Source organism: Eutrema salsugineum, unplaced genomic scaffold, assembly GCF_000478725.1.
Source record: "Eutrema salsugineum unplaced genomic scaffold, Eutsalg1_0 scaffold_9, whole genome shotgun sequence".
Lineage (NCBI taxonomy): Eukaryota > Viridiplantae > Streptophyta > Magnoliopsida > Brassicales > Brassicaceae > Eutrema > Eutrema salsugineum.
In genome coordinates this window covers 9,360,884-9,384,777 of record NW_006256342.1, presented here as the reverse complement: position 1 = coordinate 9,384,777, position 23,894 = coordinate 9,360,884, and the positions used below count along the sequence as shown (strand labels likewise).

Below are 23,894 nucleotides of genomic sequence, written 5' to 3'. Positions count from 1 at the left end.
TCGTGACACAAAACCCCACAAAAACCCCAATTGGTCTTTGAATTAGATTACTAATCCAGTTTGAAGTTTTTGCAGGAAAAGACAACTCTCCCTGTGGATCGAAACCCTAAGTGCTACAACGCACGGCTGTGCAATTGCAGACACTAGGGTTTATAAATTTAAAACTCTTTTGCGATAGCAACCCTAGCTCGCATCAAGTTTTTGGTACCGTTGCCGGGGAGAGATTCGCTCTTGCTTCTGGCAAACTTCATAGGTTAGTAAATCCGACTCTTAGACACCCTTTTTCTTTTAAAATTTCGTTTTGTTTTTCTTTGTTTCAGGTTTCTGGAACATGTATTCACCTTGGGAGCAAGATGAGATCATTGGGAGAGGGTGTTATCACCTGTGTGTTACTCAGTACTCTCATTCATATGCTTACAGTGAATCGGACGACATGGATTGGAACTCTCTTCAGAATCATCACTACCGAGATGAAGTGCATTCGCCCATGGTGAATCATCAACCATCTCACCTCCATCAATTTCGTCCACAACAAAATCGGTTAAGTCCCAAGCTTAGTCGACTTGTTGCTGAGATGGATCAACAAGATGTTGAAGAGATAGACAATATGCTTCAAGAGCTGAATGAATTCGAGTCTAGAGATGATGGATGTTGGGTAGCTTATGAATTAGATGGAGAAACCTCCTTCAAATTTGTTAAGAATACCATGTCCAATGAAAATCTCTTGGATCCTAATTTTCCCATCATCGAATCCCTTGACCAAGGAAGAGAAGAACCTGTTTCTGTTCCCAGCAATGACCTCATCACTACCAAACCGTTTGAGTGCCTCGAAGTAGAGAAAGTGGATCAATTTCCTCCTGTTCTTGATGAGCCAAAGCCTTCCTCTGCATCAACTCCTCACAACTTTGAGTGTGAGAAAAATCCCATGAAGGATGATACACTTATGGTGAAGTCGCTGATTGAAGCTCCTGAAGAAGAGCAAGGAATAGAAGTTCATGATTCTCTTTGTGATATCAAATCTGATGTGATTCAAATACCAAAACTCTCTGAGGGAACAGGTTTCACACCGGTTTGCCTCTTCAAGTTGAAGATTGTCTTCTTCCTAATGATTTCCATGTTATGGAGATTAGAAAGGATGCAAAGAACTCTCTTTGCCTGACTATAAGCAGTGGAGAAGAACCAGTTTTTGATCTTGGAGAAGCTACAAAGATCCCTGAAAACGTCCTAGAAGAAGGTCCACCCTTCACACTTCATCAAAACATCAACCAAAGAAGTTCAATGTGCAACAATGTTTCTTTTGATGTACACTTGATCTTTGCTCATATGGGACATGATCAAGACTCAGATGGAGCCAAAGTGAAGCATAGATAGCCTTCAAGACTCTTCCCTCAAGACTTGTCACAAAAGGAAAGCATTGAAGATTCATATCCCAGAGAAGTTCCAAGACTAATCTTTGATCCTGGAGGAGAAAATTCCTTTGCAGGTATGTTTTCTTTTAATTTTTCTTTCTTTTTTTCAAAAATGTTTTCCTTTTCTTAGTTTCAGGTTTTCAAAAAAAAAAAAAGAAAAAAAACACAAAAACACAAAAACACAAAAAAATCAAAAAAAAAATGTGTTTACCGCGGCCTGGAGGACCTGACCCGCGGCCAGCCTCACCTGTACCGCGGCCACGACCTCTTGACCCGCGGCCACGACCCCTTGACCCGCGGCCGACCCATCTTCTCACCCGCGGCCAGCCTAACCTTCACCTGACGACGCGCCTGAAAGATTGCTTGAGACGGAGGTCTTACACTTCGATACAGACTTTTCCATCTTCATAAATTTTGTAGAGGAGAATGTAAACTTTCCAGAACACTTAGAATCGTAAGATTTGGATCTGTGAGATGAAATATATGGCAGTTTGAAGATGAACATGTCTCGCAGCTAGACCAATCAGATACACATCAAAGAACCGGCGAGACGGAAGCCTTGCGCTTCCCGAATGCAGTCGGACCCTTCATCAAAGTTGAAGATTCTTGAGTCACCAGTCTTATGGAGTTGAATAATCAGGTACCTGACCATTGAGAAAGAAATTATGTAAGTTTTGGTGCAAGTGGTCTGTACTTGAATCTCTTCAAGGAGATCCACAAAGACCAACAATGTCATCTCTTCTTGTCAAGAATTTCTTTCCATCATAAAAACTCCATAACCATTCTAAAATCCATCCTGAATCCAGGTAAATCCTTAAAACTTTTAAAATACTTTTTTCTTAGGAAAAACATCTTTTTAAGAGAAAAAAGAGGATTTAAAAGATTAAAAGGGTCTTTCTCTTCATCTTCCCAACAAGCTTGGGGATTTTGAGAAAAGACCAGATTTTAAACTTGACAAATTCTTTTCAAAATTTCAAACCTGTCTCATCTTTTTCAAAGGAGATTCCAAATCTATCATCACATCACACTTTCATCAAGGTATGGATCCAAATTTCTCACTTTTTCTCATGAACTCAAATTTAGAGTTTTCTTAGAATCAGTAGAAATTTACCTTAGGATGATTGGAAATTGTCTTTGAGCTCAAGACTAGACTTCTAGGTAGTTAAATTGCATGATTTAATACCTAGACCCCATAGATTTGTGATATTCGAAATCTGAGATTTGAACACTTGAAAAAATCAAAATTTGAAGAATTGTTTGATTCAGCTTAGCAAGTCTGGATTGTTTGGTCCTTGTTGATAGAAAACCAGATTAAATTACATATGAGTGAGCATTAGCATCATCTTGATTCAGAAATCTCATGTGTTGGACATCAATATATCGAACTTGACCAGAAATTCTTAGATTTTGCAATTTTGATACAATAACAGTTTGTTTGTCATTTGAATGTGTTTGAGATAGCTGTATGAACATCTTTGCTCATAAAACTTGATTCAAAATGCAGCTTCATTCATTCTTGGTCTCGAGAACTCTGTTTTGCAGGTCATGGAACTTTCCTGAGTATGTCTCATTCGCACTAAGCATAGTGCTCATGCAAAGAACCACATGTATGATGATTATTCCTCTGCCACAGAGATAGATAGCAGCCATGAGACATAGGTGCCCATCCATCACCTCATCATACCCACGGTTCTACATCATTTTCTTTTCTTTTCCTTAGACTATTTTGCTTTTATTTACCATCTTCTCACCAACTTTTTTCACATTGAGGACAGTGTGATTTAAGTCTGGGGGAGGATGTTCATCCTTTACTAATAAATATTGGTTTGCTTCGAGTTTGTTTTTCATAAAAGGTCTTTCATAAAAGGTTTTCTAGGTTTTCATAAGTTTTTCGAAAATAGGAACACTGATTTCAAAACAGGAACACCAAAAACAAAACTGTGATGAATAAGACCCATGTGCTTCTAATGATAGTTTCTTTTGTGGTTAGTACTAGACTAGGCGTTAGCTAGAGTATTTCCACTACGAACTCCCACCAGAGGATTTCTATTCATGGAGATCTTTTCTGCCAAGATATACTAGCTCATTCTACTTGAACATAATCTTGACATCTAATTTCTCATCATTGGTTTTAGCAGGCATCATGATACACATCTAGGACATCTTTACATCATTATTACCACTCTTTGTTGTCCTAGATGGCCAGTTCATCTTTAGCTGATACCACACCCTTTACCCAAACCTTTATGTTCAAACTTCATGCATTATCTCTTTAGCTCTTTTGGCAGATATGTGCAAAAACGGTGGAGAGGGAGGAACAACATGGTTTTCAGTCACTGAAAAAGAAGACTGAAAGAATTTGAGAAAGTGGAGCATCAAGAATCTATCAAAGCTCAATGGTGCCTCAAAAAGCTTTAATTTAAAGGTAAATTTCGTGCTTCCTAAGACTCTACATCCAAAGGCGGTTTTCCCTTTCAAAAAAAAAAATCGGAAAAAGAGAAAAAGAATGAAGGGAAAGGAAACTAAAAGTCTAAAGAGTCTAGGGTAAAGCTATTTGAAGCAAAGGCCGCAAGTATTCAATTGTGATCATTGGTTTTATATCCTGGACAAAAATCTAAGTCTGAAAAAGTTATAAGGAGAACCTGAAGAAAACAGATTAGAAATCTTCAAGCAAGGAGTATGTGACTGAAAACTGTTGGGGCATTGACAGTTCCATCATCTCTTGCTGTTTTGCAAAATGTCTTGTCTCTCCAGAAAAAGGTAACCCTAAACACTAAGAACCTCACCCTGAAAGAGCCATTTTGAATACCTAGCCTTGATTGCTTTACTAAAGTCCTTTGATGAGAACCACTTGAACTTTTGAACGAATGTTAAGAGCTAGTTGACTGGAGGATAGGTTTAAGTGTGTAGATTTTCGCATGACGGATCAACGGACTAGTTATGCTTGTGCTTTGGTGAGAATTTTCTACACTATCCTTGATTTGAGCATAATGACTAACTCTAGTTTAGAAGTATGGACTCTGAGATTTTGTTAGTTCCTGTGATTTTCAAACTTCTTTTCCAGATTCAGATTTTTAGTTTTGTTTGAGGACAAACAAAGGTTTAAGTCTGGGGGAGTTGATAACACCTGATTTTGACCATTTTTATGGATCACTTTCAGTATCTTATGCAGGTGTTTTCAATCACTTTTGAAGGTTTTATAAGTGTTTTCCATGTTTTGGAGTTTTAAAAGACTTTTCAGATTACTTAGGCAAAAGCAATGCAAATTGGAGAAAAATCCACTTTTGGCCAATTTCGGACTGTCAGAATTTTCACATCCGATGAAGATCTTCTCACTGTCTGATCAAGCTCAATTTGGAGACAAGATAGAGGACACAACCAGCGTTCCAATACAAGTGGAAGCAAAGCAATCCAACGGTTGGATCATAAGTTATTTCCAATTTACTGAAGACATATTCTGCAGTCTCGCGAAAGAAGCAAGAGAAGGAATGAAGTTTGGAGATCATAGACCAACCACCGCGGCTCAGGAGCTCGTGACTGCGGTGAGCAACATCCTGGCCACGCCTGAGAGCCTTCATCCACGGTGTACCAACATTTACCAGGCCTGGAGAGACTTGTTTCTGCGACAAGCCCATTTTTGGCCCAATGGCCTGTTTTCAAGCCCAACTCATTCTCTTTTCATAAGAAGCCCTAAGGACGACCAGAAACACTTGGAGACCTATAAATATGTATTTTAGAGACCTAATTTCGTGTGTGCTCCTTTCTCCTTGATAAAGAGGCACCAAACTTTTGTTTCTTAGGTTTAGATTAGGGAGATAGAGATTTTTCTCTTGAACCTTTGTTCTTTCTTTTCATCTATCTATTCAGTTTCTGCAATCTCTTTTACTTTACTGCTTTTCTATTTCAAAACCAAAGATGATATTGTCAAGCTCAGCCATGTTTGAGTAGTCACCTTGCTGGGTGAAGAGGGCCATCGAAAGGGACACCATGATCGATGACATCTAGGTTTTTTAGGTTAAAGGATTTCGATTTTAAATGACTCTCCCATTCATCCAAATCTCAAAGCGGTAACGCTGGAGGAGCTAACCAGTGTCCGATCCTAGGTTAAATCCGAGCCACGAGAGTGTTGTATCTAGGTTGCCTGAACTGGATCTTATGGACGTCCCCGTCGTAGGAGACGAAAGCTACCTATGGAGGATACGTAAGCTGAGATGGATTCTGAGCTACAAAGCATGATCTTGTTCTGGCATGAGAGCGAGAGTTAATTGCCATGAATAAGTGGTAGATGATTAGGGTGACGAGAGTTGGCTAATCTTACAAGTGTCTATCCTAGTTTCAGAATCATAGAAAATCCTTACCTAAATTCCTTGTATCTTAGATCATGAACCCTAGAGATGAACTCTATGCCCAGCACGTTTTTCATCCTTTTTTTGATCTATTTTTATTTCCTGTTTAGTTTAGAAATCGTGACACACAACCCCACAAAAACCCCAATTGGTCTTTGAGTTCGATTACTAATCCAATTTGAAGTTTCTGCAGGAAAAGATAACTCTCCCTGTGGATCGACACCTTAAGTACTACAACACACGGCTGTGCACTTGCAGACACTAGGGTTTATAAATTTAAAACTATTTTGCGAAAGCAACCCTTGCTCGCATCAATGGGCTGGGCGACTATGGATCTTGAGAAGTTGGCTCATCATTTCTTCAATTTGGTAATCACCTTGTTGTCTGTTCTTGTCGGCTTTGTCAAGCGATCATACTCTGGGCAATCATTGCTATTAGCTTGAGCAAATCTCTGTTGCTGGCTGTGTTAAGTGAGAGCTTGTAATTCGGTTACAATCCTCTATAGAATGTGCTTAGCAGGCTTGATCCGAAAAATCCGTTGTGTGTACAATCACGCTCATATTCCTTAAAACGCTTCCAGGCTTCATAGAAAGATTCGACCGGACCTTGCTGGAAACTTTTGATCTTGTTTCTCAGTAGGTTCGACCTTGACTTAGTATTGAAATGGTTCAGGAAAGCGGTTTCGCATTCTTCCTAGTTAGTAATCGATCTTGCAGGCAAAGATTTCAATCAACGGTGAGCTTTATCACTTAATGAAAATGGAAAAACTTACACTTATGATAATCTACTAGAACTTGGTTTGTTCTCATTATGCTGCAGATTTTCTTCAAAAAGCTCAATATGCTTCATTGGATGTTCAGAAGGGACTCCATGAAATTTATTTTGTTTCACCAAAGAGATTATCTGAGGCTTGACTTCGAACTCATTCCGGTTTTGGAATGGTACTTGAATTGCAGATCGATTCTGAAAGTTCTGAGTCAGTGCATCAAAGTCAGCTATACGATGATTTCAGGCTTGTCTTCGGTGGTTATTTACGGGTTGAATGGAGCGGTTATTGCGTCCATTCGGCTGTAATCCTTAGTTCTCGTCTTCAGCAGTGTTGACTGGTGCATCAAGATCTTCACGTCCTCTCCTCTGGTCTACAACATCTCGGTTTTGGGAATTTCTTGGAGGGATTTGGTTTCCGTCTCCATCTACTGATCATCCTCTTGGTCATCACCATGATCGGAATCATCATGGCCTTAATTAAGGTTTCGCTTTACGGGATCTCCAGTTTGGTCGTCGTCGGCCATCCCTTGCGTTCGTCTAAGTCTTCGAAGTTATGTTTTGTGTTTGACAATCTCGTCTAGAATCGGAATATTTGGTGCAGGTTTGCGTCTGGTATTCATGCACTTATCAAAAGACAGAGAAAAAGAAAAGAAAAGAAAGAGATTATCTGAAACTTAAGAAGAAACTAGAGATTAGGTGTTTAGAACAGAAATTAGAACAAGAAAAAATAAAAAGACAGCAAAGCAAATCCCCGAAAAAGGCGCCATAATCTGATTCTAGGTTAAATCTGAGTCACGAGAGTGTTGAATCTGGGTTGCCTGAAATGGATCTTATGGACGTTACCGTCGTAGGAGACGAAAGCTACCTACGGAGGATAAGTAAGCCGAGATGGATTCCGATCTACAAAGCATGAATTTGTTCTGGCATGAGAGCGAGAGTTAATTGCCATGAACAAGTGATTAGATGATTAGGGTGATGAGAGTTGGCTAATCTTAGATGTGTCTATCTTAGTTTAAGAGTCATAGAAAATCCTTGCCTAAATTCCTCGTGTTTTATAACATGAACCCTAAAGATGAACCTTGAACCCAGCGCCGTTTTTCATATAGTTTTCAACCGATTTTATTTCCAGCTTTTTATTTCTCTGCATAATTAGATTTAATGACAAATCTAAACCCTTTTTTATTAGATTAGGTTTACGATTGTTTTTAGCATCAGTTAGAAGTCCTAAACACAGAAATCCCTGTGGATTCGATCCCTAAGTACTATTGCGTTTGTTGTGCACTTGCAGCTTGTCTAGGGTAAAACTTGTGTTGCCCACTGCACCCACATCAGCAGCTCTGATTGTGAAGAAGTGTTTCCATACACTGATTTCTCTGCTTGATACGAGATCCATCGCCAGCTGCAGCTCATCAAGGATTATAACTATCCTCACTTGATGTTGCCGCCGTGTCGCCCCCTCAATCATCACTTTTACACTGTGGAAGGACAGCAAAGACATGCTCAGCTGGAACTTCGAGGGTTTCATGACCAAATCTTTCTGTCACCAGGGGCATCTCAGTTCAAGGAACTTGAAGATTTTTTTCGGCGAACTGGTCTGATCTACTCAGTGATTGATGTCCAACGATACATCCTTTATATCGTCCGTGAATTCCACGCCAACTTGGGTGATATGGTATGTCGTGAGGGAGTCAACTATTTTTATGTCCGGGGTCAAATGTTCGAGTTCTCACCCTATGTGATCAACAACCTGTTGGAGAATCCTTCTCGGGAGTCACCTCAATACTCTGAAGTCCTGGACAATTATTCGTTGGATGCTGCTGCGGCTCTTCTGTCTAGTGGAAAAGTTGATTGCTGGAATGACCTGGAACAGCCCGCATTCAGTCCTCTGATGAAGTTGGTGTACAGACTGTGCTGTGCTAACTGGATTCCCACCACAGACCGTGTGAACCTGTCTCCTCACAGAGTCAAGTTTGTGGCTGCACTAGTGATCAAGGACTTAGGGGGAGTTTTCTATTAGTGTTTGGAATTTTGAAGTTTTTACGATCTTTATCATCTAATAGTGCTTGAGTTTCAGGAGTTTTATTCAGTTTTATTTTACTTATTTGTGGTTTTTGTAACAGACCTTATTATCCCCTAAGGCATATTTTATCTATCTATATTGAGTTACTGTTTTTGGTCGTATGAGTGTGTTATGCCTTGCTGCATATTGCTATGTCTTGTGGTTTTAGTGTGCTTGAGTAACAGGTATTGAAGAGGAGGCTTGAGAGAGTACATTCAGATAAAAAAGGGGAGATTGTTAGCACAAGGAGTTTGAAGTTCTGTTCGTGTAACAAGGTAATCAGGAGTGATGTGGCATAATCGTTCAGATTAATAAGAATGTGACGTGGACCAGAAGAAAAAGAAAGAGATCTTTGAAGAAGATCTGGAGAATATCTAACTAAGGAAAGAGATCTTTGAAGAATATGCGAGAGCTTTTTTAAAGGAGCGGGTCGTATCACTTTAGATCAAGCCTTAAGAAAAAAAAAGGTGAATTGGGTGAGTGAGGAGAACTGGCATAAGGTTGTAATCAGAACACTTGAGAGAGAAATTCGGGTAGTTAAGAATCAGTCAGGGTCGAGTCAGGGTTGACTGCGTGTAATATTGATCAAACAGATCTTGTGAGATTGTTTGAGAGATTCTAAATAAAGGAGCATTTTTCAGAATTGTTCATTCTTAACCAGATTCATATTCACCGGATTTTCAAAAATGATCGAGGGAACTAAGAAGAAAGTAAAAAAAAAAACAAGTAAATGTAAGTCCATTTAAAATCCATCGACGAATATAAAAACCGAAGCGAGTGATATTAGGAGAGGGAGAGACTTAATGACGTTAGTTCATGGAAGATGGTAGAGCAAGCAAGTCACGATTCGAACCAGTAATTTCGCCAGTTTTCAAGCTAGCTACCAGTAGTACACCACCGCCTCCTCCGACTAACAAATCCTCTTTATCCTCCATTATTGATTATGTCTTCTCTTTCCACTGCAGGCATGTTAACGATGCAGACTCGGTGGGATCCCATGGGCCCGGATCAGGTTCAAATTCATTTACAATACCCAATATATTTGTAGCTAACTAAAACCTACATTTATTTCTCATAATAAGCTAATATCAGATTAAGCGTTCATAGTCAACTAATTATCATTGTCAAACAAACTCACAAAATAAGTCGACTAATTTTCAAACGGTCAGTAATCTTATATTATTAATTGACAAGTCTTATATTATTAATTGATAAGGACGCTTACAAAAACCTTTGTCCCATGTATTATTTACATGAATGCAATGTTGAGTTGTCAATCTCAGAAAGATTCTTAGAGATTTTTTGAAAGTATGTTCAACTTATTAGATTAATTACATCATATGCCATTAACATCAATTTGTTAGAGATTAGTTTATATCAATTATATATTTAAAACTCAAACATTTAATCTGTAAAACTCAAATATTTTGCAAGGATTAGACAAAGGGTAATTGGCCAAAGGAGAAGGATAAGGAAAAGCAAGGTCACCAGCCAAGACCTTTTGCAAAATTCAAGATCAGTGTCCCACCAGATTTAGTGGAGACCAACGAAGAGCAAATCCAAGAACTGATTAAAAGCACGAAAAAGGTTAGATAGAACATATTAATCCAATTTAATATATTTAATATGTAACTTATTCATATAAAAATATTATTAAAATCAATTATAAAACTAATATCTAGCATTTATGCAATTGTATTACAAAATAAATATAACTTTAATCATTATATATAATTTCATAATCAGCACATATATTTGCAATTAAAAATATCAGCGAACATTTTATATTTTTATTTATATACATTATATTTGCATTTTTGAATAAAAGAATTATGCAGATAATCACCTAGTAATTTTCCTAAAGTAATATATTTGCTCTGTTTAATAATTTTGAATTTTGGATTTCAAACCAAAACCATTAATAGTTTCAGTCAAACAGTTTATGGTGTAAACATTGGAATTACTTTCTTATAGTAAATTTTTTTCTGGTCAACACTTTAGAAAATTTGTTTTAGAAAATTAATATTGTTTACTATACGAACAAGCGTTACAAACAATAAAAGATTTACAAGTTCAATGCTTAGCTCAAACTGGCATACTAATTAATCAAACATATTATAAACTTTACTGATTTTCCTTTTCCTATTTGTTTTATAAACAAATTAAAGTATTAAAATATCACTTTTTCTTAAGAAAATTTATATAGTGTTATTATCTATAAAATTCTGAAAGCATTTATTTAAGAATCTAACTTCACATAAATTATTGGTTTTTTTATAAAGACCAAAAGGTATCTCATCTCGCTTTTCATAAGAATAATGAGAAGTATAAATACATTACTACATAAAACTGTAAATGTATTATGCTTCTAATATCATTTTGATTTCATAAAATTTCATCTAAGATTGATTCTCAGACAACATTAAAGAAAGGGAACAAGAACTTAAGTCTCGAACATGTCAGGCCCCTCAAATCTTCGCTCTCAATCCAAACCACGATGATCTGTAATAGGTCCCAAACTTTGCTATTAATGCAAAAATATCTCATAGTTAATTCCCATTTTTTTGTGTATATATATATATATATATATATATATATTGTTTGGGGAGACCTTATTGTTGTTTCCAGGGAATATGATTTTGAATTGTTGTACTATATTCTAGATTATAGATCCATCAATGGATGATGATATATCTTATATATGTTATCACATACTGATCAAAATTATCTTTTGATTTCAAAGCAAAGATGATATGTGTATGTATTAGAATCAAAATTATCATTTGATTCCTGAAAAAAGATAGATGATGTGATAATATATTTGGTGTGGGCATAGTGATCGGAAACAAGAAGACTTGTAGTATATACCTCAGTAGATGTAGAGCGAGCATGACCAATTAGGAGCTTGAAGAGTTGACACCTCAGCATGACAGTCACACATGAGACAAATTTTGTTTTTAAAATGTTCTTCTCAATTTGAGTTCCATGATTGGTTCAACAAACGCTCAAATTGGTCATGCTCGCTCTACATCTATTGAGGTATATACTTCTATGTTATAACTTTTTTCTATCTTTCTCTTCTATTTTTTCATATTAATGATAAATGCAATGAACGTTCACACTAGCTAGTATTACACAATATATATAATATATGTTTATGTTAGCTTGGATGTGTGAGTGTAAGTGAGCTCATTTGTACAGGAAAATCCGCCCATCCAACCATCTTCTGCAAACAATATGGTGCATTACAAATTTAAATCTCTTATTTATCCATGAATGCACAAAGTGTATGTCTGCATGAGCATTCACGCATGTAGCTATCCACTTATTCTAAATATCTTCTTGATAAAAATTAGAGTTTATGTTTGTAAAAGTAAATATGAGAGTTTTATAAAACTCTCCAAATTTATAAAACACTTCTTCTAATTAATTGTAACAAAAATATATTTTAAATCTATTGTTTTCACCAGTTCCATCAATTTCAGTATCACTCTCTAAATTAATAACTTCGACTTCCTGTACAGAAAAAGACAAAAATAATACATAATTATATATGTTAACACGCATACATATGTATAATTTTAATCTTTTACTGTACAGGAAGCCGAAATTATTAATTTAGAGTGTGATACTGAAACTGATGGAACTGGTGAGAACAATAGATTTAAAATATATTTTTGCTACAATTAATTAAAAGAATTGTTTTATAAATTTAGAGAGTTTTATAAAACTCTCATATTTACTTCAACAAACATAATTTTTATCAAGAAGATATTTAGAATAAGTGGATAGATACGTGCGTGAATGCTCATGCAGGCATACACTTTATGCATTCATGGATAAATAAGAGATTTAAATTTGTAACGCACTATATTGTTTGCAGAAGATGGTTAGATGGGTGGATTTTTCAGTACAAATGAGCTCACTTACACTCACACATCCAAGCTAACATAAACATATATTATATATATTGTATAATACTAGCTAGTGTGAACGTTCATTGTATTTATCATTAATACGAAAGCCAGAAGAGAAAGATAGATAAAAAAAATTATAACATAGAAGTATACACCTCAATAGATGTAGAGAGAGCATGACCAATTTGAGCGTTTGTTGAACCAATCATTGAACTCGAATTGAAAAGAACATTTTAAAAACAACATTTATCTCATGTGTTATTTACATGTCTGCCATGCTGAGATGTCAACTCTACAAAGCTCTAAATTGGTCATGCTTGGTCTACATCTACTGAGGTATATACTACAAGTGTTCATGTTTCCAATCACTATGCCCACCCCAAATATATTTTCACATCATCTAGCTTTTTTTAGGAATCAAATGATAATTTTGATTCTAATACATACGCATATCATCTTTGCTTTGAAATCAAAAGATAAGTTTGATTAGTATGTGATAACATATACAAGATATATCATCATCCATTGATGGGTCTATAATCTAGAATATATTACAACAATTGAAAATCATATTATTCCCTGGAAACAACAATAAGTCTCCCCAAATTAACCCAATTAACAATATATATATATATAAACAAAAAAATGGGAATTAACTATGAGATATTTTTGCCTCACATAGCAAGTTTGGGATCTACCACAGATCATCGTGGTTTGGATTGAGAGCGAAGATTTGAGGGGCCTGACATGTTCGAGACGTAAGTTCTTGTTCCCTTTCTTTAATGTTGTCTAAGAATCAATCTTAGATTAAATTTTGTGAAATTAAAATGATATTAGAGGCATAATACATTTACAGTTTTATGTAGTTATGTATTTATACTTCTCAGTATTCATATGACAAGAGAGATGTGATACCTTTTGGTCTTTATAAAAAAAAACCAATAATTTATGTGAAGTCAGATTCTTAAATAAATGCTTTCAGAATTTTATAGATAATAACACTTTATAAATTTTCTTAAGACAAAAAGTGATATTTTAATACTTTAATTTTGTTTACAAAACAAATAGGAAAAAGAAAATTAGTAAAGTTTATAATAAGTGTGATTAATTAGTATGTCAGTTTGAGCTAACCGTTGAACTTGTAAATATTTTATTGTTTATAACGCCTGTTCGTATAGTAACAATATTAATTTTATAAAACAAAATTTCTAAAGTGTTGACCAGAAAAAAATTTACCATAAGAAAAATATTTCAATGTTTACACCATAAACTGTTTGACTGAAATTATTAATGGTTTTGGTTTTATTACCAAAATTCAAAATTATTAAACAGAGCACATCTATTACTTTAGGAAAAGTATTAGGTAAATACCCGCACTATATGCGGAGAAAATATTAACCATAATTCTTTTATTCGAAAATGCAAATATAATATATATAAATAAAACTATAAAAATGTTCGCTGATATTTTCAATTGTAAATATATGTGCTGATTATGCAATTATAAATAAGGGAGAGTTTCAGATTTAACCCATATTTCAAAGTCAAACACCAAACTAATCTCTTTTTTTTTCTCTCCAACTTTTGTCATTTTCTCACAATTTTATCCTTTCCACTTAAAATATTAACGAAAATGCCATTATACATCTATTATTTCGATTTTCTTTAATTTGGCTAAAGTCTCCTTGGACCTAAAGACCTTTTAATTACGAGAATGCCATCTTCTTCAATTTCTTCAACCACCATGAACAACCATGAAAATAGAATAAATGCTTCTCAACCAATTTCAAAGCTGTAATAAGTAAATATTTGAGCTCATTCACTCATAACCTTCCTCATTCTTTCATAATTTCTTCTCCAAAACATCTGGGCTAAGTTACAATGCCAAAAGTCATGCATTTTGGGTGATTTCTGGTTACTTGACATTTGGGTTGCTTATTTTTGATGAAATCCTGAGTTCTGGGTGCTTAAAAGAACTGTAGCCGAGCTCAATTTTGTTAAAGGTAATCGTCGCACTTCAATTTCTCCATATTTCATTTTTCATATCGCGAAAGTAGACTTCTCGTGAAGTATACTGAAGTCTACTAGTCAACATAAGGTTATTTTTGCAATTGACTTTTTAAAAGTAGACTTCATTAAACCTCACGAGAAGTCTACTCGATATCCTTTGAAAACAAAAAAAAACATAGTAGACTTCATTTGAAGGCTTAAGAAGTCTACGAAAGAAAAGAGGTTATTTTTGTAGTTGACCGTTGATGTGTGACTTGATGTGTGGTGTTGAGGGTTGTCAAGTTTTACCCTAATTGAAATCAATAGCCGCAAGTGCACAGCTGATCGATTGTAGTACTTAGGGATCGAATCCACAGGGAAGGAGGATCTTTTCCTGCAAAAAGTCTTTGAAATAAGATTAAAGTAAGGAAGTCTAGAACAAAAACGGTTTAGTGGGGGTTTGGTAGTGTGTTTAAAATGTAAAAACGAAATATTAAAAGAGAATACGGGAATTAAATGACGTAATAACTAAACTTAACGAAAATGACTAAAAATATAAAAAACGGATATCTAATTGCTTAAATGAAAATGAACTAAAAGGGAAAGACAATATTGAACTAAAGCTTGAAAGAAAATCGGTGTAAATCAATAAGAAAGAAGGCGTTGGGGTTCAGGGAAGTTTTCTCAGGGGTACAACGATTCAAAACATTGCTAGAGAGTAAAATTGATAAGATCTTAGCTTAAACTTTTCGAACTGGAGTCACGGACGTATGAATACGCCACTGTCGTGATCATAGACAACTATCTCTCTCAACCCTGACCAGTAGGTTTCCACTCTGGCCCTGGAAGAGAAGAGATGCATTATGTTTAAGACTCGTCCTAATTCACAAATCGCTCATAGGTAGGTTTCCACTCCTATGTTTGTTTTGCTCTCCCAAACTAGATCTGATATCTGATGAACACTTTCGTGTCACCAAGCATCTGGATCAGATTGTAGTTCATGACGCTACTCTCATGCAGTAAAAACGAATTCAGAAGAAAAAGTTCTAAGATTCGGCTCAAAAGCTCATGGAATCCTCATCGAACATATAAATCCCCATCGAAAATCCCTTAATCCCAATAATAAAACTACTCAGACATAATGAACGAAATCAAAAGCATAGTATTAATAAGTAGAATAGAAACCGAAATTGAAAAAGAAAGAACAAGGGTTCAAGAGAACAAATCTCTCTCTCCCTAAAAGCTAAAGCGAAAACAATAAAAGTATGAAGTAATAATTCGGTTCTCTGAGGTTCCTCTCATTTAGGGTTCCTAAGACATGTATTTATAGTGCTCAGGACCTCTCTGGACGTCACTTAGGGTTTCTCCAAATGTGGGCTTCAGAAATTGGCATTTTGGGCTCGGAGGTTGATGGCCGCGGTCGGGACAAGTGTGACCGTGGGGAATGAGTGGTTTGCCGCGGTCGGGATGCTCCTGACCGCGGAAAATTGCTTGTTGGCTGCGGGTGGATGTGTTTGCCAGCTGGTTTACGGGACATCTTGCTCTTCGCATATCTTTTGATTGAACCGTTGGATTGCCAAGCTGTAAAGTGCACTGGAAAGCTGATACTTCCATATTTAAGGTCTCCAAATTTAAGCTGGATCAGACGGTGAGAAGGCCTTCAATCAGGGGTGAACTACTGACGGTTTGACTCTGAGCTGAAATCTGGTTTTCTATCCGTTTTGTTAAGCTTTTCCCTAAGTTACCTGAAAAGAGTCTTGGAACTACAAATACTAGAAAAACGTGATAAAAGTACTTAAAAGCAATTAAAAACATAGAAAAAGTATTTCAAAACGATCCATAAAAGTGATTAAAATACGGTGTTATCAACTCCCCCAGACTTAAACCTTTGTTTGTCCTCAAACAAAGCAAAAGCATAAACTGGTTAAGTGACAACAAAAATAGGGAACGCACAAATCTTTTATTTCCTTTCTTTTCTTATTTTTGGATTTTTTTTTTTTGAACGGAAATGCCTTTTAAAGAGAGAGAGACTAGAGGACGAGATTGTACCAAAATTTGAGATTTTTCTAAGGCAAACTGAGCTTCCTCTTGTGTTGAATCCTTCAGGGAACTTTTCCGGCAAATCGCAGGTCTCTGTCCTTGGTGACTGAAAACTGCGTCGTTCCTCTTTCTCTCCAACGTTTTTGCACTTATCTGCATATAAGACAATAGAAAACAAGAGTGCATGTGGTTTGAAAGAGGATTGGTTAAGGTGGGGAACTAGCTAAAGATGAACTAGCCATTCAGGATCAACAGAGAGTGGTAAAAGGATAAAGGAATCCTGAATATATGATTCGTTTCCCTGGTCTAATGCTTCAATGAGAAAATTAAGTCCAAATTAAGTCCAAATAAAATAGAACAAGTGTATCCCTTCATCTAAATCAAAATTATTCAAATTCCTCTGGGGTACTTCGTTTCAAATGTGCTTAGCTACCGCCTAGTTTAGTCCTAAATCATGAATGAGCATGTCACTAGGAACAGTCTAAAAGCATACAGTCAACTATCATTGATTCATGTTCACCATTCCCTTTTAAAACGTATTTTGTTTTGAAAACCGGTTTTGAAAAACTTTAAGGAAAATGCAAAAAGTGTAGATAATGCAAGACTCATGAAAGAAAAGTGGTTAGAAAGGGATGAAATCCTCCCCCAGACTTAACACTGTCCTCAGTGTGAAACAAGTCGAGATTGGATGAGAAAAATGCTTAGATAATCGAATTGGTAAGGACAAAGAGAACTTACCTGGATCCGGGATGCTGGTGGAGATGAACCGGATTCATTCGAAGAGGTTTGGGAAGGTGATTAGGTGGTGATGAAGGTGGTGGAGGGTGATGAATGAGGTGGAGTGTGATTGGTGAGGTGAAATGAGGTGAAAGGGATGGTTTGGGTCGGGTTTTGATGTCAACGACCAGGTGCCGCGGTCAGGGGCCATACGACCGCGGCAACCAAGCGCTTGGCCGCGGTCAGGACTACGCGACCGCGGTCGATGATGGGTTTCCCGTGGTCATAACGTCTGCGACCGCGGGGGCTTATATCGCGGCCTCTTCGTGCTTCTCCTTGGTTCCTGCTGGGCCGAGCAGTCAGGTACCATCCTTCTTTTTGGTTTTTTCTGGTTTTTTTATTTTTTTGGCTTTTTTGTTTTATAAGAAACACCTGAAACTAAGAAAAAGAAAAAAGATCAAAAGAAAAAGAAAGAAAAATTCTAAAGAAAACAATACTTAAATGGGTTGCCTCCCATTAAGCGCTTTTGTTTTAAGTCGTTTAGCTCGACTTTTGGTGTTGGACGTGACTTATTCCAATGAAGAAGACCATTGTCCTGAGACAAGTCTTTTTCGACATCTCCTTTCTGTGCTTAGCAGGTTCTTCGTCACTCCAAAGTTCTTCTTCAAACTCTTCTGCTGCAAAACGTTTTCCTGCTTTGCTGTTGTATGGGACAGCTTCTGTGAAGACATCTTTGTCGATATTAGCAAATGAAATCCTCCGGTTTGGCCAGTCCATTATAGCTCTGGAAGTTGCTAGAAAAAACCATCCCAGAATCACTGGATATGTTGCATCTCTCGTTTCGACAATGTAGAAGTCGACAGGCACTATGCAATCTCCTATTCTCAAAGGAATTTCATGAGCTATTCCTTGAGGTGTTGCATTAGAATCATCAGCTAGACTAATCTTTGCTCTAGTCCTGCTCAGGTGTTTAATACCAATTCTCAAAGCAATTGCCTTGGACATCATGTTAAGACAAGCTCCAGAATCACATAGCACGTTTTTAAACATTTCTCCTCTAATAGAACAAGAGATAAGAAACTGACCTACACCTTCGATTTAATGAAGTGTTCGAACAGGTTTACCTCTTCTGGCATGGTTGAACAAGTCTTCTATCTCAGGGATTGATTCTTTGCTCTCACAGAAGTAGTGGCCTATCATGAATTCCTTGCAAGCTCTGGCAAACGTGATTCCTTCAGGCAAATTTCAAACCACATCATTGAATTCGTCAAGCTTCTCTTTGCTGATTTTGTTGGTGTAGTGGCTGCAGTTTTCAGGTCTTTTAAGGTGGATTGAATAGATTGCAGCATCAGGTGATGTTCTGGGAAAAGTCATACGTCTGGCCCTCCCAAAATAGGTTCGGATATCCTCCTTTGTCTCTTTGCTGTACCTAAAGAAAACTTGCAAACAACCAAGATGACATATATCATCGAAACCTGTGTAAAGAGGGATCGATTTCACAAACTTGTTGAATTCAATGAGCCTTTCTCTGGAGATTGGTGCTCCTAATTCCACCATTTTGTCTGGATTGCCTCCTTCTATGAACAGACGATAATCTTTATCTTCGAGGTAGTGCCTTTCATATTCATCCTCATATGCTAAAACTATGTTGCAAGGGAGTACCTCATTTTCTTCTTGAGATGTTTTGGAGCTGATAGCATACACCGTTTGCTCATGAAGGGGGGCTTGGACCATCCCAGCAGATGTATCAAATAAGCATTGACCTGTAGAAGTGAAAAAGGGCTGAAAGGTATCTGACGGAGCATTTGCCGCGGGTAGAGGCTTCACGACCGCAGGTGAGGAGGGTTTTGCCGCGGTCAGGATGCTCACGACCGCGGCTGGAAGCTTGTTGGCTGCGGTCACGAGAGTTCCGACCGCGGGAATGAGGCTCCGAGCTGTTTCCTCCGTTTCGTCTGCTCCTTTGCCATCTGAACTGATTTCTGCACCTTCTAACTCTGTCTTCTCCTTTTTTAGGCTAAGATCTTCGATGAGAAGCGTGGAACCATTCGTTTCACGTCTTTGCATAAGCTTTTCAACCTTCTCTTCGATTTCATCGAGGGTATAGACTACTTTGTCCACGGTTGAGTCTATTGCCTCTGCTTTTCTCTTGAACCTTCTGTACTCTATCCCAAATCTCTTCCACGCAAGAATAGGTTTGGCTGTTGTGGTAGTTAATAGTCTCTTCTGCTTCACCAAGTTTGATCTTTAAGGTGTGGATGCTCCAACCGGCTTTGCGAATGCGAACTTCGTGTGCTCCAACTCGTTCTTCGATTGCTTCCATCCTCTCCTGGACGGTTTCAGCACCTTCGTTAGTTGGCTTTCGATGGTCTTGACTTGAGCTGAAAGATCTTAAAGCTTTCTGTTAAAGCGCATTGACAAGTCGTCAGTTTTCTCGTCGACTGTGGATCTTGCTTGAACGTCGAGTAAGTGCGAGACCGCCAATTCTAGTAGTTCCAATCGGTGAATGGGTTGGACGTTTTCATTCTTGTGAGGCAAACGACGAGCAGGTTGTTCAGGGTTGGCCATTTGAGGTGCGTAGGGTTCCTTCTGGGACATTCTGTAGTCTTCGCTTTGAGTTTTTTTCGTAGAGATCGCGTAGATGTTTCTCTCTGCGTCTTGTGGCTTGAGGAGTGTTATAGAAACCTTCCTCATAGTGTATATTTAGATTTATAGGATCCATATCTTCTGAAATGGAAACAAAATAACCGAAAAATGGAAAGTTGCAGAAAAGGGGGTTCTAGAGTCGATTTACTAACCTTTCTCGGGGTTTTGCAGAAAAGAAAATGCGTGCCTTCTCCGGCAACGGCGCCAAAAACTTGATGTTGTGGTTTGATGTGTGGTGTCGAGGGTTGTCAAGTTTTACCCTAATTGAAATCAATAGCCGCAAGTGCACAGCTGATCGATTGTAGTACTTAGGGATCGAATCCACAGGGAAGGAGGATCTTTTCCTGCAAAAAGCCTTTGAAATAAGATTAAAGTAAGGAAGTCTAGAACAAAAACGGTTTAGTGGGGGTTTGGTAGTGTGTTTAAAATGTAAAAACGAAATATTTAAAGAGAATACGGGAATTAAATGATGTAATAACTAAACTTAACGAAAATGACTAAAAATGTAAAAAACGGATATCTAATTGCTTAAATGAAAATGAACTAAAAAGGAAAGACAATATTGAACTAAAGCTTGAAAGAAAATCGGTGTAAATCAATAAGAAAGAAGGCGTTGGGGTTCAGGGAAGTTTTCTCAGGGGTACGAACGATTCAAAACATTGCTAGAGAGTAAAATTGATAAGATCTTAGCTTAAACTTTTCGAACTGGAGTCACGGACGTATGAATACGCCACTGTCGTGATCATAGAAATCTATCTCTCTCAACCCTGACCAGTAGGTTTCCACTCTGGCCCTGGAAGAGAAGAGATGCATTATGTTTAAGACTCGTCCTAATTCACAAATCGCCCATAGGTAGGTTTCCACTCCTATGTTTGTTTTGCTCTCCCAAACTAGATCTGATACCTGATGAACACTTTCTTGTCACCAAGCATCTGGATCAGATTGTAGTTCATGACGCTACTCTCATGCAGTAAAAACGAATTCAGAAGAAAAAGTTCTAAGATTCGGCTCAAAAGCTCATGGAATCCTCATCGAACATATAAATCCCCATCGAAAATCCCTTAATCCCAACAATAAAACTACTCAGACATAATGAATGAAATCAAAGCATAGTATTAATAAGTAGAATAGAAACCGAAATTCAAAAAGAAAGAACAAGGGTTCAAGAGAACAAATCTCTCTCTCCCTAAAAGCTAAAGCGAAAACAATAAAAGTATGAAGTAATACTTTGGTTCTTTGAGGTTCCTCTCATTTAGGGTTCCTAAGACATGTATTTATAGTGCTCAAGACCTCTCTGGACGTCACTTAGGGTTTCTCCAAATGTGGGCTTCAGAAATGGGCTTTTTGGGCTCAGAGGTTGATGGCCGCGGTCGGGACAAGTGTGACCGCGGGGAATGAGTGGTTTGCCGCGGTCGGGATGCTCCTGACCACGGGAAATTGCTTGTTGGCCGCGGGTGGAAGTGCTTGCCGGCTGGTTTACGGGACATCTTGCTCTTCGCGTATCTTTTGATTGAACCGTTGGATTTCCAAGCTGTAAAGTGCACTGGAAAGCTGATACTTCCATCTTTAAGGTCTCCAAATTTGAGCTGGATCAGACGGTGAGAAGGCCTTCAATCAGGGGTGAACTTCTGACGGTTTGACTCTGAGCTGAAATCTGGTTTTCTATCCGTTTTGTTAAGCTTTTCCCTAAGTTACCTGAAAAGAGTCTTGGAACTACAAATACTAGAAAAACGTGATAAAAGTACTTAAAAGCAATTAAAACATAGAAAAAGTATTTCAAAACGATCCATAAAAGTGGTCAAAATACGGTGTTATCAACCGTATTTTGACTTTTTAATGTAGACTTCTTTCTAAAGTCTACTGTTTACGTCTGCACAAGAAGTCTACTTTTAAGTTACTTTTGTAGTTTGACCAAAAACGTATAGGTCATTTTAGTGTTTGACTAAAGTTTTTTAAAAAATAAAAAATTCAGAAAACTCCGGAAAGCTGCAGTACACTTCAGAAAGAAGTCTAAAAACTGTAGACTTCTTTGGGAAGTCTACTTATATTTTTCGGTCAAACTTAGAAGGAATCTTTTTTTTAGTAAACTTCACAGTGAAGTCTACTCAAAAAATTTAATTGCAAAAATAACCTATTTTTTTCCGTAGACTTCTATTGAAAAAGTAGACTTGAAAGACTGTCAGAGAAGTCTACTCTTACATGAAGTCTACAATAGAAGTCTACTTTGTTAGTCAATGCATCGGTCAAATGCTAAAGTAACATTTTTGGCCGGAAGTCTACTTCTGAAGTCTACTGAAGGAAAAGTCAACGGATTGGTCAATTGCAAAAATAACTTGTTTTTTAGTAGACTTCTTTAGTAGACTTCACTATGAAAAAGTAGACTTCTCCTCCAGTCTACGTTTGAAGTAGACTTCTCCAGCAGTCTACGGATGAAGTAGACTTCTCCAGTAGACTTCAATGATTTTCATTTCATTTAAGTCGATATTTATTGGGGAATCAGATTTTTTTTATTTTTAAGCTACTTAGTTTATCAAAGTAGACTTCTCCAGCAGTCTACGGATGAAGTCTGCACACGAAGTCTGCTCGGTAACATTATTTTAAAAACAAAATTACAGAATATATATAAATTCTTTTTTGTATTTTTAGGTTTTGGAATGTGTGTTACCAACTGGTCTAATTACTCAATGAGTATCATTTGCTTTAAGTCGATATATATTGTGGAATCGAATTTGTTGATTTAATAGCTAGTTAGCTTGGAAGAATAGACTTCATCTCCAGTCTACAGATGAAGTCTCCTATATAGAAATGACACAAGATGATTATGGAGGAAGAATGTTCTTTTTTGAGTGATGGTTGTACCTTTGAGGAACTTATTTAATGACACAAAATGATTATAATCTGAACAAGAAAAATGAGTTGGTGGAGTTAACTTTTTGATTAGACTTCAAATGAAATCTTGAAGTCTACTAATGTGCTTCTTATGTGGCTTTAGATATAATGTGTTGTCTTAGGTGATGGCATTGTGGCTTTAGATATAATGTGTGTTGCCTTAGGTGGAATGATGAGATGTATTATAAACACGAGATTAGTTATTTTATTTCTTTATCATTTTAAAAATTTAAGTTTTGTTGGATTCAAAAGTTTTTTTTTAATCAGTTTATGAAACTATTCTTCTGAACTATGATATTCTTGTCTTCATTTGAAATATTGATTATGACTGTAATCAGGAAAAACAACAAGACATTATGCATAAAATAGCATCACACTTGATAAAAATACATAACATGACCAATACACTTATGCTTATTACAATTGATGACCAATAAATACCATTACACTTGATGATCATTATCCAAAAAAAAACCAGAGGTCTCAATTTTACACCAGAGGCATATTCTGTTATCCCAGCCTTCTCCAATGCTAAAGTTACGATTACATGTTGCAACTTGGCACCAACGAGAAGAACAAGCTGTTGAAAAAAGAAGAAGAAGATGCAAACCAAAGCGCAACTGATAAATGATAAGAGACTCAAATATCCAAAGAGAAAGAGAAATATACAATGGAGAAATAGTTCTTACAGTTCTCGGAATGATCGCTATATAAAGATTGGATCCTGCATTAGCATAATCCATATAAACTCTTCAACCACACAAGAGTATAAATCCTTTGTAAATCAATTGCATATAGAAGATTACTCACTACTATATAAGACAAAAACAGCAACGAACAACAAGCATTATTAGAAAAACATTCACAAGAACGATAGATGATCATCATGCATGCAAGCATGACCATTTATGAATTTAGGTTCTCTAACGCAAAAAAAAAAGAATGAAAACAAAGAAAAACAAATATTTTTCATAACTAATTCATAAATAAAAATACAAATCAAATCAACTACAAACCCAGATTTCAAAGAAGCCTAATTTCAAATTGATTTTGAATACATCGCCAAACAAACAGATGGTTCTTTGGAATCAGTTTATACACTACTAGAGTGAAATCT

The 23,894-nt window shown here is 36.8% G+C and overlaps 1 non-coding gene across 1 annotated transcript; it reads left to right on the top strand.

Moving 5' to 3' along the window:
• Positions 1–6,287: 6,287 nt before the first annotated feature.
• Positions 6,288–6,394, top strand: LOC112087175. Its single transcript, XR_002899938.1, has one exon. It is a non-coding gene; the product is annotated as a small nucleolar RNA R71 (small nucleolar RNA).
• The last annotated feature ends 17,500 nt before the right edge of the window (positions 6,395–23,894 follow it).